Consider the following 19594-nt stretch of genomic DNA (forward strand, 5'->3'; position numbering starts at 1 on the left):
AAGCATAAAGCAGCGATAACTCAAAAGCTAAAGTAATCTGACAGAGGCATAAAGGTGCAGTCAAAGCATAAATGTCCTCAGTGTACTTTTCTGACACACATTCAGAGATGAGTCCTAACATGACATCCGATCAGAGCTGCAGGCTGAAAACAAGAAGACAGTCCTGCTGCTCTTCATTAAAAACATGTAACAATCATCAGCTCACTCCTGAGTGGCTGTTGTCACTGGAGCGGGAAAACACCTCGTCCAATCGGGGTCTGAGTGTGAAGTTTGAACCTGTGGGTTCACCTCAGTTTGAGTTCATTTGAGGCTGCGCCATTATCAGCCAATCAGAGAGCAGAATCAGTAGTTTGATTCTTTATTTTCAACGTTTACTTCTGATGTTTTTAATCCTTTGCAGGTTGAGTTTAATTTTATGAAAAAGTGTGGTGTTTTAAGTTCTTATATTTGACTTTAGCATTTGTTTTAATGCTATTTTTATCCATACTCCTCAGAATTTCTATGACAGCTTTAATGTCTTTATAAATGAGCATTTTTATACCTAAAGCAAACAAAGTGTTTATAAATCCAACATTTTGTCAAAAATGAAGCTATCCAACAGAGCACAAACACTGCAGAAAGCATTGATATTGATGCTGGATCAAAAACTGAAGTAAGTAGTAGAAAATAGAGAGGTTGGCACACCAAGAAGCTCCGTATCAAACATTTATTTGCATGAAGTGATGTTTCAAGCCAACATGCTTTTCCTCAGACTTGAGGTCTGATTATTTTTTAAACACCAGCAACAACCCTCTATGTACTTCCACATCTGCCCTGGAGCTCAGAGGATGAAGTGAGCTCATGCTGTGTGGACACAATAGTTTGTTAAGAGACAGGAGACATTAAGAACTGACTCAACAGCTTTACTCCATGATACCTTGTACTTTGGCATGGTTATGTTCATGTAGCGTGTCTGAGAACACAGAAATGTTGACATCCTGAGGAAGGCATTGTTCCAGCTTAAGAACATCAGTAGCATTTTCCTGATTATTATCTGATGTGATTTTGCTGTAGTAGGCATTTAGATATCACCTTCATTTCTGCTGTAATATCACTATTTTTTACACGTTAACAGTCAGCAGTTAACAAGTACATGCCCATTTTCCTACTATTAGAGCTAACAGTATCTGCTGACAGTAGTAGTGTTAGTCATAGTACTGTTACTTTATTAAAGCTCCACCTGCTGCATACCTGAGCAGGACAAACGGGTTTGATAAATAGTTTTATAACTGTTGTTAATATGACTAATGGAGTCGACATGATTTATTGTTTTTAGTGGAGAGGGGTGGCTTCTTTTACTACAGCTAATGCTGATGACAACAGGAAAATCATATTATGGGGTAAGATTTTTTTTTTTTTTTTTTTTTTGTGAAGTGTTAAAAGTGATGATTTCTGTAATAATTTTGGGAGGCCTTCTGGTTCAGTAAGTTTATAGTTCAAGTTGTTGAATGATGAAGAAATCTTTTTTTTTTTCCTTTTATTACCATGTAATTCATCTCTGCTTCGCCTTGGGTTTTGATCAAGATACAAACCTTTGGTGAAGACCAAATTAGACTACCAGTGCTCTAAATAGGTGCATAATGCATACATGTCCACAGGGGGGCGCCAGAGTCAAAGTCATGGAAATATAATCAAAGCTGCTTCATAGATCCTGTCAGGTATTTTTGAAAGGTCATAAAACTGTAGGAAATTAAAGCTAATTCCTCTTTCTGACATAATAAAGCCAATGAGAGCCTCAGAGAAAGGATTTTTTTTTTTTACTTTAGAAAGTTAATTTACTGTTAACCCTGCCAGGAAAAGTGATTAATGTTGATTATCCTGTGCTTTTGTCTACATCTACTATGGTGTTGATTTGCAGTGGGAGATTTTTTAACTTTTAAAAGTGCCATTTAAAGCCTGTTTGTACTCTTTATCATGTAGGGAGGTACTTTATATTAGGTACTTTATTAATCCCAAAGGAAATTCAAGAAGCCTCAGATCTGCAGTTTGGTTATACTCAACAAAATGAAGGGACAACAGTGAAGCAGACTTCATTCCATTAACGTAATAATTGTTGAGAGGCTGGATGGGGAACGTGATGAAAATAAAACAACTTTAAAATGATTGTAAGAGCTAATGACACACAGATACTGATACCAATATCAGGTATCGGGGCTGATATCAAGCTTATAACTGAAACGTAAAACATTGCCATTACTGTTCTTAGTATAATTTTAAATCATGATGTTTGCCTCTCATTATGCAAGTATGTAGTCAAATTTGGAGCCACATGAAATCTATGCTCTGAGTTGTCAAGACAAGGTTGAGGAACATCTGATGAAAATATAAAAACTTCTATAATAATCTGATTATTCTGATTATTTTTCAATTAATCACCCCTACCTGGAGGGATGGTTCATGGGCCTGGCCCAGGCCTGCAGGATGGCCATCAGGAGGCCAGAGCAGTACAGGACCAGGGTTGACATGGCAAAGTGCTAAACCACATATGCTCCCATACCTGAGAGTTGAATACCTAAATGTCAGCACTTAAACTCATACTTGGTCTGGAAAAATGTGGGATCTGTGCAGAGGTTGCGCTGGACTTTTTTGTGACCGTCATTTTGATGGAAAGTGTCATAAAAATTCTGTCATGCCATTTTACAATCCGTCATTATATTTTCCTCTTTAATATCTGTAATATGATATAATTCAATATGATTTTATTAGTAGTGTTTAATTAAGAAAGCACCCTTTCTAAACTTATATTCAAAAGACAATCTTTGAGGTTCTGCATTTTAATGGCACTAAGAGAAAGATGAACACAGCAGCACAGTGTTTACTCCTCATTTTTATGCAGTGACGGTGGAGCAACAATCCCTGTCTTTAAGCGAGCATCTATGAACTGCACCATTTAAGATATCACGCACATTTTTGAGGATATTTTTAATATCAAGATGTTGTAGTTTGATGACCATAGCTGACAACAAGGTGTTAAAAGGCTGCACTGTGGCGCTGTGGGCATTTTTCTGCTCCACAGGTGTCTAATCTGAAAAAACGTCACATACTCGGACCTTGCACACTGAGTCAGGTGCGTTTGGTCTTGACTGCGAAAATTTGTAGAATGTGGCAAATTGTTTCGTACTGCTAGCCTGTGTCTCTGTCACTCCTTTAAATTTTCCCTGGATCCATCCTGACACAGAGCTTCATACAGCACACGCTCATGCGTCACAGCGCTGAGACAAGTTGGAGAAATGGAGGGCAACTTTGTAATTCTGTCTCTGTTATGATCCGTAAGTAGGCAACAAAAATATGCCTTTATCTGTTATATTTCCATGACTGGTATCCACATAATACACAAACTGCTTTGAGTCATCGGACACCTTGGACACATGTGAAATTTCGCATTAAATCGAACGTGTTCCGAAAAAAAAAAAAAACAGGAAATAAAATGACAACTTAGGCATCAGTGTGCAGACATGATTAGAACAACATGAAACAGGCTCATTGTGCAAAGGCCTTAACACACCCTATGCCGACCTGTGTACTGAGACACCTGCAGCAGCCTCTGTGTGTGCTGTCAGCACGGAGACCGACGTGCTTTTATTAAAATAAAATGTTGAGGTCAGTGAGAGAGCCCACTAGGTACAAAAGTTTTACCAGATTAAATAACCTCCTTGATAGTCCATGTGTGCAAATTGGAAAAGGTCTATGCATCTGTCTGTGTGTGCGCTGAAATGCAGGCTCATCCTCATCATTCCAGCCCGTCACAATGACAGACAGCCTTCAAAATTCTCCGTCATCCTTCAAAAAAATCTGTCAATGACAGAGAATATTCAGTTAACACGGCCTCTGGATCTGTACATCTATCCTTTGGGCTTTTATGCCTTCATTAACAGAGGAGGACAGTGGAAGCCTCCTCAATCCTGGCCTCCTACAGGTGTATTTGAGGAATTGAAAGATTGTCATCATGGCAGCAGGGGAATGATTTCGGGGTCTGTGGAGGCGAGAGGACGCAAGGATGTGCACAATTATCAAATGAGAAGCACTCCATGAATCTGTGAATTAGTTTTGATTGTGGGAAGACAGATCATGGCTCATACTTGGCACATTTGTCTCTGTGCTGACCACCTGCAATGTTAAAGGCGGTACCAGCGGACTTTAATGAAACTTCACATAATCAGCAGACTTTAATAAGAGAAAGGTGGACCTTAAAAACCATAACAGTACCCTCGTAGTAAATGAAATAGGTTACTGGGAGACAGTTCCACAGGACAAACCTGGATGAACTGTTTTTATCACTTTAAATGTTATTTTTATTTCTGGAAAAAATCTTCGAGAACAAAACTTAAAAAGTGTTTTTAAAGAATCCTGGTCTGATGATGTTAATATGTGCATACCAGCCTACCATGAATCAAACATAGCTTCAGCCTTCATCTTGAATGTATCAGGACACAAACTTTAGAGGAATCAGTTCTGTTCTAGGTGTAATTTGTAAATTTCTCTGTTGTGTCTCTGACTTTCTGAACATCAGCCCTCCTTGCTCTGCTGCCCCCTTGTGTTCATACAAAGAGTAATTTTCTCTCTGCAGCCTCTTTCAAGGAGGGCTTCATATCATGTCATGATGAGTTTATCAGATAAACAGCATCTTTTGAATATTTGTTGTATAAAGAAACACTACATTTCTGTGTTTTGGAGAAAATTAGAATATAGATTCACATGTAGGCTGTTTTTTCTGTAAAATACACTCTGAGTAGTTGCATTGTTCTTCCTGTGAAGTGTCTCCAACAAGCTTTTTAAGTTACTGCACTGATAGAGACAATGTAATCCAAACGATGTGGGAAGAAGACTGTTTAACATCAGTATTCACAAAATAGGCAGCCATATAAGAATCTTTTTATTACATTTCCTCCAAAATGAGGCTGCAAGAGGCTGCAATTATTGTTGTGTTCACTAGTACTTCAAAGGTTTACAGAAATGCCTGCAGAAAGGCCTTTGAATCTACTATAGCGGTACTATTTATTTAGTATGTTGAAGACCCTGCATAAAAAATAACACTAAAAAAGCCATATTTATTCATTAACATTCAGTAGTTATCAAATATTGGCTATCTATATAATAGCTTAATATTTGTCTTTTGTCTTCAACAAAATGAAGGTCAGGTATGGGAGCGTATGCTGGTTCAGCACTCTGCTGTGTCATCCTTGGCCCGGTTCCTCTCTGGCCCTCAGTGGACCATCGTCCAAGCCTGTGTCAGGTCTATGCCTCAACTGTCCAGGTATTCTCGCAGCTGACCCTCCATGATGTATGCGACAACCCCCAATGTCTTATCCAGTCCACCGGGTCCTGGACACTCGGTATACGGTGAGCTGGATCACTGAAGAGACGAGAGAAATCTGCTGAAGAGAAGTCTTCACAAAGGAGTCCAGCCTGTGTCTCTGGCCATCAGTCAGCATCTAGACTTCACAAGAGTATAGTGAGACCAGGAGGACCAAGGACCAAATGACTCGGACTATGTGTATGCTCAGATACGGGGAGCGCCACACAGCCTTGCCCAGTGAACCCATCACCCCATGCGTGAGTCTTAGCCTGTTGATTTCAGCCTGACAGTTGGTGGATCCATGGATTACACTGCCAAGGTAGGTGAACTGCTCCACAACTTCCATGCTCTCACCATTCACAGACAGATTTGATGGCAGCATCTGAATACCTGGATCTTTGATCTGGCCAAAGAGAGGTGCGATAAAAGGATTCAATATTTATGGTTAAGAGATGCACACAAATAAAAGGCAATTAAAGAACATAGTTTAACTGTGAATGGACCACAATAACAATATTTACACTAAAAAATACTCATCATAAAATTTGGATGGAAGTAAGTTCATTAAAAATCAAGTTTGGGTTTTCACAAAAAGATGAATGAAGTAAAAACAAACAAAACAGTTTCTGAAATAACATAAGTCTAGTTAAAGCTCAGTTATGCTCCCTTTATGTACCAAAATAGACATTACATGCCCACATACTCATGCATGCATGTACTCATACATTGGTTATGAAGCCAAAAATATTACACACTAGAGGGCGCTGTCTCAAAAAGACCTCAATGCCAGAGCATAAATGTGCCTTCCTATTATTACAGAAGGCAAAAAGTAGTAGAACAACGAAACAAACTATTGAGGTACAAGAAGAAAACATTACCAACAGACCCACATACCTCTCCTCTTCAGTAAAGCCTCATTTTCACTCCATGGTGTCGTCCATTTAAGGAAAAGGTCTTTGGAGTTTGATAGTTTCGTTCAAACCAGGGAGGTTCCAGTAGATTCTTTGATAGTTGAGTTGAGGTTGAACCAGAATTCAGGTAAGTGTTAATCCTATTGCTCTTGATTATTGCCAGCAAGAGTTTAGTTATCTCTTTCAGTCAGGTCTGTTGTGAGTGATATGCCAGATCACATTGTTTGTGGAGCTGGACACACATCTGTCAACCAGTTGTTAATTAAAGGTTTGACTTAGCTTAATAACTTCATTTCTATTAACATGACTGTAAGTTTGAGAAGAGAAAGGCCAAAAACTTCTGTTGAATTCAGTTTCAGTTAGCTGTATTTCCTGAGCAAGAGAATAAAAATTGCTGCATTTTAGAGAGCGTGTTGAGTACAGAGCCAAAATGCTTGTCTCTGACCCGGATGTTTGACGTTTGAGATAGTATAGATGTTAATAAACAGAAAAGTTCCATTATTTTTAGATTTGAAGTAATCTAAGGGTTTTCATGAATGTTAAGTGTTTAGCTGAAATCTTTTCCTGGATTTCAGTAGTGAGGACCTTTTTCTAATGTAAACAAGAAGGTAAGTTAAATCAATAAACATTTTTGTTTACATGTCCTGGTCTGATAGATAGTGGCTGCTGTTTTGGTTAGATATTAAAATAGCATGACTGATACCTAAACAAAGTAGTTTTATAAATATCTGTGATAATGAGGGGAAAAAGCCCACTGTTGGACTTTTGACAGGTTTTTTTATTGATTTTAGTTTTAAATCATTTCAAACATTAACAGATTAACTGCTGTCAGGTTCATATTTATTGTTGATGGATTATTGGTTAACAAAGTACACAAAGTGGAACCTTGGAAAGTTTTAAATTGGACATTTGAAATTTAAGGCCTTTAAAAGTCTTATTTTACCAGTAAGAGGTCTTAAAGTGTTGAAGTTATATTGACTAAGACAGGTCTGTATCCAGTCTTCTTTTTTAGCCACACTTACACAATTCTGATCTTTCCTTTCTGCTGTGCTTGTCCACATAAATTTACAGCATTTACAGCATTGCAGCCTGTACAAACCCCTCCTACCTGTCTGTCTCAGCCCCGCCCTCTCAGTACAAGGCTTAGAGAGGATCCCTAAGAGTCAGAGAGATAGCGAATAAATTAAAGAAAAGAAGAAATGAAATCAGCCACAAAGAAAAGACTCATCGTTGTTAAAGGCTGTCCCAGAAAAGTGCAGAAAAACTATGGAAACAACATAAGCTACTTAAGAGGAGAGGAGCTAGTCAGAACAAAGAAAAACTGGCTCAGTTATTTGGAGATGGTTTGGGTTTAAAATTTCAGACAAGGAGCAGAACAATGTTTTCTGTAGAGAGTGACAAAAACCTTGCAACAAAAGGTTTGAGCACAACAAAGCTCTTCCACCATTTACAACAGCGGCACAAAGTGCAGGACGAAGAACATCCAAAACTCTGTGCTGTGACACAGGACCCAAAGCCTCTGCAGCTGAGACAGCCATCACTGCAAGCTTCATGAAGCAGTGCAGTCCCATGACCAAAACGGGAAAAAGTGGCTGTGTGAAACTGTGGCCAACCATACTGCTAAAGACCTGGTCCCTGTTACAATTGTGGAGCAGGACGGGTTTATAAAGCTTTTTCTACAATTTCCCATGGAAACAAAGGTATTATTTTTTCCCAGGTCAGGCCTTGAAGAGATTCAAAAAAGGCTCATATATGATTTTTAAAAGTTTTTTAGGAACCCTGAAGTGAGTATTCTGATTAACTGTGCCCCCCTCTGATTGTTTGCAGGTTTCAATGAAGATGTTGGACACAGACTAGGGGTGTTGGTGGGAAATAACAATCAGGGACTTTTAAGCAGGTTAGAATGTCTCTGGTGAGTATATTGGGCACAAATTTGGCAGTGGTGTTATTTAAAGGAACAAAACTTTACACATCAGGAGTAGCAATCTATAAATACAAGCAGGTATGTGTGTCTCATAGAGCTTTTTGTAAATTGATTCCACTAAGTTTAATCTAACCATCTCCCATGGTTGTTGCGTGATTGTATTTTATGTTTCCCTGCCAGTTTCCTGACAACTGGTTTGTTTTGAGATTCTTACTTGCTCAGTACGCCAATGACAACATGTATTTATAGGTTTTATATTTACCAAGGCAATCTGTCAGTGGGTTTTCGTGTCAATAGAGAAAAACACGTTGATGGCAGGACTCAGTAAGGTGTAGCTTTAAAAGGACTTTTTTTGCACTGTAAACCAGACCTTTCTATGATGGTGCGCTTGGTTGATGCTGTGACAACTACCCCTCCCTCCTTTTGGACATGCTGGCACAGTTTCTGGATGAGACTGTTCTGTTGGGATTTCCATTTGAACTCATCAGACATGACGAGGTCTTTAACTAAAGTTAAGGTTCTTTGTGTTGCCAGCACTAATTGGTCAGAGTTCAGATGTCTCACCTTGGGCTCATGTTAGAGCATCTAGCTGGAAAGGGTATTCTTGCTTTTTCCTGTAATTGGGAATTTCTGCATCCAAAGGGCAGAGTGTCTCACGTATGTGTTGGGTTTTAGGTTGTTGAATACCCAACAGGGATGGACAATGTTGGATTTTTGCAGACATCTGATATGGTGATACTTAAAAATCAATTTTGTCCAAAATCAATCCTGATATTTAAATGGAATTCAGATTATCATTATCATTCAGAAGGTATTATCATGATATGACTGACTTGAATCTCCAATTTGGCTTTTTGGTGTCATTCGTGGTTGCTGTGATACCAGAATTGTAGACTTTGATATGAAAGTAGCAAAAATCAAGTAGCAAAAGAAAAGAGAGTAGCAGAAATCAAATTATATTGATATCACTACCATGGTAGAAATAGAAATCTCAACCCCCCTTGTTATTGATAAGAAAAATTGCAAGCGCCCTTGCACACTGGGACTTAACCAATTTTTGTACAATTTTAATTGTGCATAGGTGTTTACCTGCATTTTTTTGGTAGATTGCTTCCCAGCCTTGCTTTTTTTAATTTATGAGCTAGTTTTTGTTTTGTTTATTTAAGTTTATGCAATTTACAAAATCATGCAACCGGAAGTTAACAGATTGTGTCATTTTAAACTCCTGGCACAAAAAAGAAATCAAGTAACATTTTGACAACAGCATTGGAATTTAATTTTTTCATCTGTCAGCTACTTTGGCTGGTTTTACAGTAGTAGTCCAAACTGTTCTTTTTTTTCTATTTCCTTTTTTTTTTTTTTTTTTTTTTTACCAGTTTCTCCATGACACATTTGCTGTGCCTCCTGCAGGAGTGCTGTAAATTCATAGGCATATTCCTTCATCATAAGTTTAAAAAGGAACATCATATGCAAATGATAGAAAAAAGTAATGTGAATGATGTTTCTGCATTTAAAATTTTTCTTATGAATTAGAGCAGTATGAATCCATACTGTTGCTTGTAAAGGATGTTATTTTCATTTCATTTTTTTCCTTATTTTCATATTTAATTAGCAGGTATAGACAAGCTTTTCAAATACTTTAGAAAATAATGGAATTAGAGATATTTTCCTATAATTGGAAAAAGAGATGGATAATTTGCCTTGAAAACTGGAATGATTGTAAACCATTTTAACTGATCAGGAAAATCCAGTTTTGAGAGAGAGACTGACAATATGAAGAAGTTGTTTGGGGATGTATGGAAGGCATTTTTTTAAGGATTGAGGATCTTAACTCATAGAATGAACAAAAAAACTTCTCACTCACTGCAAGGCTTCCTGCAGTGTGAGAGATGTTTTTTTGTTCATCCTTTGTCTCATTTTCAGCTCTGCACCTGCCCACTTTGGTTGGATGTGCATGTTAGACTTTTCTCTTACTCTTAATTTATCATAGCCTGGTGCAGTTGCAGCCTCCCTGATGGCAGAAAATACAAATGAAGAGGAGGATCTCTTAATGTCAGAGATGGACATAGAGGTCTGTGGTATTTTGTCTGTGAGTGATGGACCAATATTTCCAAAGTAGTCATTAAATTAATTTGCTATTTCAAAAGAATCTGAAATTATTTTGTCATCTCCTTGAATTCACTGTGAACTTTGGTGTGATCGCAGCTGTTATTTAAAATTTCATTAATGATCTTCTGTCTACTTTTCATATCTTTCTGAACATCAGGAAAATTCTTCTCATAGAATTTTTGACGGAGTTGTGACATAAGCAAGCAGCAACAAGAGGTTGGTACAATTATGGCGGAAGACATTAGCGTGGATGCTGCTAAGGTGTAAGTTCTATCAGAATTTGATGACATGTCTTCATTAAAAGAAGAACAGAGAACAGCATTGAGTTCTTTTCTTTGCAAAAACGACAAAAGTCATGTACTGACATGTCTACAGTCACCATGGTTTGCGTTATGTAGTTCTCTATGGAGTTTACTCCTCGGTAGGGGCTACGACGTCTCATGTTTTGTTGCTCTGGTTGGTCCATTAATACACACAGAACATTCATCCTTCACCCTCCGAGTTTTTTTTTTTTTTTTTTCAAAGGCTCTGCCTTTTCCCACACACTGTCTATGGGAGGTTTACCAGATGGATATCTGAAACAAATCCATCTGGCAAGTAAGGTTAGGAAACCCCCACAAGTTGGCAATAGCATTCAGCATTCATAATAAGCCTTCTCATACCACAAGTCTAGATATTAGTTTGTGCACCAGCTTGCATTTATCTCCTCCTCACATGCATGAATACACACATGCATTTGGCAGGTGTACAGTGATGATTGGAGGCAAACGTCTGATAATAATAATAATAATAATAATAATACATTTTATTTAAGGGCGCCTTAAATGTCACGTTTCTTGCACAGACTTGGTGTTTATATACATGTTAAGAATCAGCCAGAGGAGCTGAGAATACTGAGATTTTTAAACGCAAGCTAAAAACACACTTATTCAGTCTGGCTTTTATGTAGTACGAATTATTTGGGATGTTAATTCTTTTATCATTGTTTAATTTTAACCTTTACTGTTTTTATGCAAATTTTAATGTTTCTTATTTCATAAATTCTTCCCTTTTCTGAATTGTCTTTTATCTCTGTCTTTTTTCTTTGTTTTAGTAAACTACATGTGTGTGCATTAGTCTCTAAACTTTTTTACCATTATACCTTTTTGTCAGTCACTTGTACAACCCTGGAAAGCACTTTGAACTGCAATTGAATTTGTTTGAAAGGTGCTATATAAATAAAGTTTGATTGATTGAGTGACTCAACAGTGCATATGAAAATGGCAGATCTTTTTGTGCATTTTCATAATCATAAATAAAGTGATATTAGTTTGATGGTTGCTGTGTTGTTAGACTTACTTTCAATTCAGGCCCAGTGAACAGTACAGAGTAGTCTAACAGTGGCTGATGCAGAGTTTACTCTAGCTAAAACATTTTCACTCTAATGTTATACCAAGATCACTATGGTTTTACCACCATGTACAAGTTCAACATGGAAAAATTATTGAAAATCATCTTAGTTAGGTTTTTGTATTTGTATGTGCGCTGTCTTGTCATAATGCAGAACATTTCAGGGAAATGGAAAATCAGCCTGCTTCTTCTCAGAAGCATTTCTCTCAAAGACGCTATAATGTCAGGAACTTAATTACAGCTCCAGAATATTGCTCAAATTTCGACTTTAAGGAATTTTTTTTTATATCAATTTTTCATTTTCTAAGTAAATATTAACTACAACCAGAGGACAGAAAGATACACACTATTAAGACAACACAGAAAATCAAAAACACACACCTACATAAAAATAATATAAAAATGAACAACATAGAATTATATTAGACCAGCACAGAAAACAGACAAGCTCAACCTCCTTACTTTAATATCAGTTATCATAACTTAATTATCCACTATACAGTAAATTAAACATTCCAATGATTCCCTGAAGTTGGCAATAGCATTAAGCATTCATAATACGCCTGCTAATACCACAAGTCCAGCTAGTTTGTGCACCAGCTTGCATTTATCTCATCCTGGCATGTGTTAATACACACGTGCATTTGGCAGGTGTACAGTGATACTGGAGGCTAACGTCTGATAACGTCACATTTGGTGACCCACCCAGGAATGATGTAAGCTCTCTTCTTTTCTACATTGGGGATGAGGCAAAATATGTTACAGTATGAAAAGAAACTTTTCCTGGGATAACACCAGGATGATGGGAATTTTTGTATTCATATGTATGTTTAAGCTGTTTATGTACATGTTAAGAGTTAATAGTGCACATGAAAGTGTCAGATCTTATGCAATTTTCATGATTAAATGAAATTAGTTTAAAGATTGCTGTCTTGTTAAACCTACATTTATTTCAGGCCCAGGGAAATTGCAGATCTTTTTGTGCATTTTCATAATCATAAATAAAGTGATATTAGTTTGATGGTTGCTGTGTTGTTAGACTTACTTTCAATTCAGGCCCAGTGAACAGTACAGAGTAGTCTAACCATGGCTGATGCAGAGTTTACTCTAGCTAAAACGTTTTCACTCTGATGTTATGCCAAGGTCACTGTGGTTTTACCACCATGTAGTAGTTCAACATGGAAAAATTATTGAAAATTATCTTAGGTTTTTATATTTGTATGCGCACTGTCTTGTCATGATGCTGAATCATTTTCATGTCTGTCTGCTGGTTGAACATTTCGGAGAAATCAGCCTGCTTCTTTGCATAACAGCCCCCCCCCCCCCAAAAAAAAGACAGATTAAACATTTGAGGGCGTTTCTCCCTTAGACTATATAATGTGAGGAATTTCATCACAGCTTCAGAGGATTGCTGACATTTCTACCGTAAGTAAACATATTTATATTTTTTTTCTATGCTTAGGAATCAGCATCTGATGGTTTGACTTGTAGATACAGTGTAAATTCTTTACAGAGTTACCCTGAGTGTGGAACTAATCATGCAGTTAATCTTTTCATGCTATCATTGGAAAAAATGTGTGACCTTTTAAAATAATGTGACAAAAGAAGGTGAAAAAAGCTTGTGTGAGTTTAGTCGCCTTTTTTCAGGCATTTCGTGGAGAGCATTTGACAGAGCTTATAGGATCTTGCACAAGTAAGGCTTCATTTTTAAGATATCTTATCAGTTTTTAGGGATAATAATGCATTTGGGACAACCAGTTTAACAGTGTGGTTGTGTTTTAATTTTCTTATGCAGTTTAGAATTGACCACTGTCAGTTTTGCAGTTTTTTCACAGATGCTAGAACATTATTTGCCATTCTTTGAGCCAAATGTACAGTTGCTTAAACGAATTGTCAAATCAGGCCCCTGTTGGCAAAACCTTCAACATTTTAGACACAGTTTGCAAAACTTATTTGCTCCTTTGTTTCAAAAAACAATCTCACTCTGTAAAAACAGTTTTCACTGTGATGCACTTGTAAAGCAAAATGTTACTCACTGGGGGCAGAAGTTAAACACAATTTAAGCACAGTGGTCACCATTTAAACACTGCCAGTCGGAGCTACAAACACTGGTCTCTAATGATGTGGAATCAGTTTAGAGAGCAAAAGTGAGTTAAAGTCGAGATCAGAAATGGAAGGAGATCCATATATTATATAGACTCATTGCATAAACAAATATTTCAAGCCTTTATTTATTGAAACATTGATGATTATGGCTTACAGATAATGAAAACCCAAAATTCAGTGTCTCAGAAAATTAGAATATTGTGAAAAGTTCAATATTGGAAAGTCATGTTGTCACACCCTAATCAGCTAATTAACTCCAAACACCTGCAAAGGTTTCCTGAGCCTTAAAATAGTCTCTCAGTCTGGGTCAGTAGGCTACACAATCATGGGGAAGACTGCAGACTTGGCAGATAACCGATAACAGAAGACAGTTATTGACACCCTCCACAAGGAGGGTAAGCCACAAAAGGCCACTGCAGAACATTTCTTAATGTCAGTGTTCTCCACTTACGCACTTCTTGGTAACTATCAAAACATTTCTTTGGTATCCAACAAAACACTTACTCCATTCATAGTTCCAGGTTTACTGCTTGTTTGCTATGACATTAATCAGTGGACTGGTCCAGTAAACATCCGCCTTCTCAGGAATGTTTCAGTATCCTTTCCCAGGGCAGAGCCAAAGGCTGATGACAGCCAACCATTTTATGAGTGTAATATACTTCGGTGCAAAACATATGCCTATAGGTGAAACATATATATATATATATACATATATACACACATATATATATATATATATATATATATATGTGTATATATGTATATATATATATGCAAAACATAATATATCCACAACATGGAAATTGATTTATGTATTATAAATAGTATGTTAATATTATTTTATTTTTTCATTAACATTCATAAGGGATATTTTCATACATCAATACCAAACTGCCCTGTTATCTGTATAGCTCTGTATTATGCATTAATCTTGCTCCTCCATATTGCACATACGTATGACATCCCATTCTCATTGGACCATTTTTGCACTCCCCATGTTTGTGTCATACCACTGCTCTGTGCATAATTTTCTGCTGTTAAGTTTACCCTGTACATAAATACTTTTCACTTTAATTGCTATTGTCTCCTCAGTATATTAATTGTATCCTCCTTTCCTTTTGTACTTAGTTTGTATTTAGTTTTTTAATTTATGTTATGTTCTTGTGTAAATAGTTTGATGACTTTGTTTTAACGTTTCAAGAAAAGGGAGGAAGAATTTGAGGAATGTGGCTTCGCAACTGTGAAAAACTGTAATTTGCCTTTTTTCTTGTCTTTGTCCTGGTAAGAGTTCTTTTTTCTTCATCAGTTTTAAGTTAATATCACAAGTCTGAATGTGGAGACTGTGCTGCAGCCTAGAGTTATTTATCAGAACAATATGGTCCCAAAAGCTCTGAACAGTCTTATGTTTTGTTAGAACAACAGGGGTTATGATTCATGTGTAGGTATCCTGTAGATAAAGACAATGTCCAAAATGTCAGGTAGGGAAATACACCAACTGCTGTTCAAAAAACGACTGAATAATTACATTTTAATCAGGAGGGACCAGCAACTGATTTAAAGACAACATTTTATTTGGCATTTGTGATAATGAATTATATTTATTAACACAAATCTGATATTGAACTATTGTCTGAGTGTCTTTGGTGCTTGAACATCACAAGGGCATAGCGTGATCAAAGCGTGTCTGCCCTGAGCTGTGGAAAGATCTATCCTCCTGTGGAGTTCAGACACTGGTGGTGGTGGTGATGGCTGAAAAAACATCTAAGTCCATCTGAATATTCATGGACTTTTAGACTTGGTGGTAATGGGGAGGTGGAGGGTCGCTTGGAACCATGCCATAAATGAACTGATGGAGGAGAAAGCCACATCTAAAAGGAGCAGCAGAGACATGATAGGCTAACAATGTGGAGCAGTGCAATGGGCTGCACCACCAACGCAGCCTAGTTTGAACGCAAGTTTTTTCTTACAACAGAGTTAACGCCCACCTAACATTTAAGGTGTTGCACCGGCTGAAATAGTTTCAACTTACCCCCTACTAGGTGTAAAGTCCTCCGAAGAATATAGCTGTCATAGTGAAAGCTCTGAGAGCCAGTTTAACCCAGAGGGTGACGAGGAGTTAAGGATTTTACCAGCAATTTGGTGTCAGCACTGCTTACAGTATGCAGCTGCAATGTTTTCTTTTTTTGTGCACATGCAAATCAGAACTGGGAATACAAAGTAATTTTACAGGTACAGATCTTTTTACCTAGTGTGGGACTAGGTATGCTGCTTATCGTTTCATGCTCTCATGAAAGTTTAAGTTCTATCATTCTATCAAGGATTTAACAGTACTGACACATCTTGCACAAGGTTTGTGAGTAAAGTAAGGCCAGATACATGACAGTGATTTTTTTTTATTTTTTATTTTTTTATCCCAGGAATGAAGATGTTTTTGGGTAGTCCCACAATGGGGTTCTTACTCTGATTCAGTTCAGTTTTTTGATGACTAAATTGACCTTTTTTATTATTATTTATTTGCTTCCCTTGTCTTTATCCTGGTAAAAATTAATTAATTAATTAAAAAAACTAAATAAATATATATATATATACAGTTGAAACCAGAAGTTTACATACACTATATAAAAAGGCACATAAACTTTTTTTTCCTCACCGTCTGACATTAAATCAGATTAAACTGTTCCTGTTTTTGATCAATAAGAATTACCAAAATTATTTCTATTTGCTACATTCCATAATAATGAGAAAAGGATTTTTTTAGACAATTTTTATTACTTTCTTCAAAGCCAGAAGTTTACATACACTAAGATTACTATGCCCTTAAACATTTTGGGAAAGCCCAGGTGATGTCATGTCTTTGGAAGCCTCTGATAGGTATATTGACAACATTTGAGTTAATTAGAGGCGCACCTGTGGATGTATTTTAAGGCACACCTGAAACACACTGCTTCTTTGTGTAACATCATGGGAAAATCAAAAGAAATCAGCCAAGATATCAGGAAGAGAATTGTGGACTTGCAGAAGTCTGGTTCATCCTTGGGTGCAATTTCCAGATGCCTGAAGGTGCCATGTTCATCTGTTCAAACAATTATATGCAAGTATAAACACCATGGGAATGTCCAGCCATCATACCGCTCAGGAAGGAGACGGGTTCTGTGTCCTAGAGATGAACGTGCTTCGGTCCAAAAAGTGCATCTCAACCCAAGAACAAAAGCAAAAGACCTTGTGAAGATGCTGGCCGAAGCTGGTAAGAGTGTGTCATTATCAACAATCAAACGAGTCCTGTACCCACATGGGCTGAAAGGCCACTCTCCCAGGAAGAAGCCATTACTCCAAAAGAAACATAAAAAAGCCAGATTACAGTTTGTAAATGCACACAGGGACAAAGACCTTAATTTTTGGAGACATGTTCTGTGGTCTGACGAAACTAAAATTGAACTTTTTGGCCATAATGACCATCGTTACATTTGGAGAAAAAAGGGGGAAGCTTGCAAGCCTGAGAACACCATCCCAACTGTGAAACATGGGGGTGGCAGCATCATGTTGTGGGGTTGTTCTGCTGCAGGAGGGACTGGTGCACTTCACAAAATAGATGGCATCATGAGGAAAGAATATTATGTGGAAATACTGAAGCAACATCTCAAGACATCAGCCAGGAAGTTAAAGCTTGGGCGCAAATGGGTTTTCCAAATGGACAATGACCCTAAGCATACTGCCAAACTGGTTACAAAGTGGCTTAAGGATAACAAAGTCAATGTTTTGGAGTGGCCATCACAAAGCCCTGATCTCAATCCCATTGAAAATTTATGGGCAGAGCTGAAAAGGCATGTGCGAGCAAGGCGGCCTACAAACTTGGCTCAGTTACACCAGATCTGCCAGGAGGAATGGGCCAAAATTCCTGCAAACTGTTGTGAGAAGCTTGTGGAAGCATATCCAAAACGTTTGACCCAAGTCATACAGTTTAAAGGCAATGCTACCAAATACTAATGAAATGTATGTAAACTTCTGACTCTCAAGAAAATAATAAAAAAATGTCTAAAAAATGATCTCTCTCATTATTCTGGCATTTAGCAAATAGAAATAATTTTGGTAATCCTAATTGACCAAAAACAGGAAAAGTTTAATCTGATTTAATGTTAGACGGTGAGAAAAAAAGTTTATTATATAGTGTATGTAAACTTCTGGTTTCAACTGTATATATAGTGTATGTAAACTTCTGGTTTCAACTGTATATATATATATATATATATATAAGATCGGGACAATTTAGTCTTTCTTCACCTGTAGCTGATACAGGATCAGGATTATGTAGTCTTTCTTCACCTGTAATTGTTCTTAGATCAGGATAATTTTGTCTTTCTTCACCTGTAGCTGATCTAGGATCAGGACAATTTAATCTTTCTTCGCCTGTAGTTGATCTTAGATCAGGGTAATTTAGTCTTTCTTCTGTATCTGATTTTAGATCAGGATTATGTAGTCTTTCTTCACCTGTAGTTGATCTTAGATCAGGATAATTTTGTTTTTCTTAACTTTTAGCTGATCTAGGATCAGGATTGTGTAGTCTTTCTTCACCTATAGATGATATTATCCTGTATATTTTAGTCTTTTTAACTTGTAGCTGATCTTTAACCAGTATAATTTAGTCTTTCGGTCAAGTTGACAAAATATTGAAATGCTTGCTGTCTCCAGTGAGACATCCTTTAAATAAATGCCGCTGTCGTGAAAAAATACTGAGGTTGTCTTTCTAAATCAATTTTGTATGTAGGTGAGTTCAGTGTGACACTGTTGTCTTGCCAGAAAATTTTGAAAACCATAGAATGAAGTTTTAAAAATGTTATAAGGTGTTAAATTCATTTGGCATCATCAAAGCATCTTATTGTGAAATTGCAATGAAGCTATTGGACTTCCTTTTGGGATTTGGACATGGGTCCAAAAGGGTGTTTATGTAGGTCTGATGATGACCTACATGCATACCAAAATTCATTACACTGAGTTGAATGGTGTGCTGGGCCTGATTTTTTATTTAAAACACATAAAAAGCACATTAAAATGATCTGGAGCGAATGATTGACTGACAGACGAAGGCGCTGTGACAAAGTAATGATATTAATGCATGAATGTATTCAGGAACAATGTGTGATTAGCCTTGTGACATTTGGTGATGATTGAAATAAAGACTAAAAAGTTAAAAGGCAATATTGGTGTAATTTTATAGCAAAAAATAGACCAAAACTAAGTTAAAATTTGGGCTATGATAACATCACCACTCTATAGTGATGCTGAGTACAACTTTGGGTTTCATGGTTGTCTAGTTTGAGTAAAAAAATTCTGGAGTCAATCAGATAAAATCCCTCAGACGAGGTCATTCAAATACAGCCCCTAAATTATGCCTTGTTTGACCAAAAACAAATTAAAAAATCAAAATGGCTGACTTCCTGTTTGATTTATGATATGGGTCCAAGAGGCTTTTTTTGTATTTCCTGATAAGGCACACATGATTACAAATGTTTGAATCCTAGGCTTAACCTGCTGGGAGGGCTGAGTTTTTGAAAATTTGTAGGGGGCACCATTGATCCAATATGCCGTGCCAACCAACAACCATCACATCAGTCATCTCAGTATGCATATTAGAATTTTTTGCCAAGTTTTATTGCTTTACATGTATCATACGCCTCTGAAAATTCTACTTCCTGTTTCATGGCAAACAAAAAATCCCCAGGGCCATGCCTTCTTATGTAAAATTATGACCCTTGTATATGTGTAATGTCAACTCCATGGGAACAACCTGAGTGAATTTCAGCATGATTTGGTCAACCATGTAGG

The 19594-nt window shown here is 37.1% G+C and overlaps 1 long non-coding RNA gene across 1 annotated transcript; it reads left to right on the forward strand.

Moving 5' to 3' along the window:
• Positions 1-6088: 6088 nt before the first annotated feature.
• LOC121520412 lies at positions 6089-10654 on the forward strand. The gene is made up of 3 exons (XR_005992775.1): positions 6089-6373; positions 7318-7946; positions 8074-10654. It is a non-coding gene; the product is annotated as an uncharacterized LOC121520412 (long non-coding RNA).
• Positions 10655-19594: the final 8940 nt, after the last annotated feature.

The sequence above is a fragment of the Cheilinus undulatus genome, linkage group 13 (assembly GCF_018320785.1).
Source record: "Cheilinus undulatus linkage group 13, ASM1832078v1, whole genome shotgun sequence".
NCBI classification, from domain to species: domain Eukaryota; kingdom Metazoa; phylum Chordata; class Actinopteri; order Labriformes; family Labridae; genus Cheilinus; species Cheilinus undulatus.